Source organism: Triticum aestivum, chromosome 3B, assembly GCF_018294505.1.
Source record: "Triticum aestivum cultivar Chinese Spring chromosome 3B, IWGSC CS RefSeq v2.1, whole genome shotgun sequence".
In the NCBI taxonomy this organism is placed as follows: domain Eukaryota; kingdom Viridiplantae; phylum Streptophyta; class Magnoliopsida; order Poales; family Poaceae; genus Triticum; species Triticum aestivum.
In genome coordinates, this window is record NC_057801.1 from 763,922,555 (window position 1) to 763,923,329 (window position 775).

Genomic DNA, 775 nt, shown 5'->3' on the forward strand with positions numbered 1-775 from the left:
CATCAGATTGTTTCGTCCACAACTCAACGCTCCGGACGAATTTGAAGGTGATTCCAATTGGGTTGGAAAGTGCACGAAATCTAGTTTCCAACAAAAAAAGAATCACCCAATTCGGAGTCCGTATGAAAAACTTGTGTGCGTTTTGAGTCAGGTATGTCTGTGCAGTCCGAATCTGAATCCAGAACGTGAGAGACTTGGACTCTATCTTCTCTTGGGCCAAAAGTGACGTGAGAGAACTTTTGGACAGCAAATAAACATCTCTTTCTTCCTTATCTTCATATGTGGATTGTACAAATGTCCCATACACCTGCAATTAGACAAAACACAAAAGTGTGTGAAGTATTTTTGTTCTGGATAACATAAATAGATTATTGAATAGTTTGCACTAGAAATCACCTGACAAATATGCATATATGCAATATTTTTGGTCATATCCAAGGTAGTCATGTCCTCATCATCCACCCCTCACCCCCCCCCAACACACACACTAAAGTTATCAGGTCTATGATGTGTGAGTTACCATGATATTGACAAGAAAGTTACTGGAGGTATATTTCGTCAACAACCCTCCCCCACCACTCACCACCGTCGCCAAAGTTATTAGGACTGGGGCACATAAGTTATCAGACTGTGATGTGTGAGTTATCATGTTATTCACAAAAAAAGTTATCAAAGGGTATATTTCATCAACCACCCTCCCCCACATGGTCACCAAATTTACCAAAAAGACTGGGGCACATAAGTTATCAGGGCTGAGATGTGTGAGTTATCATGT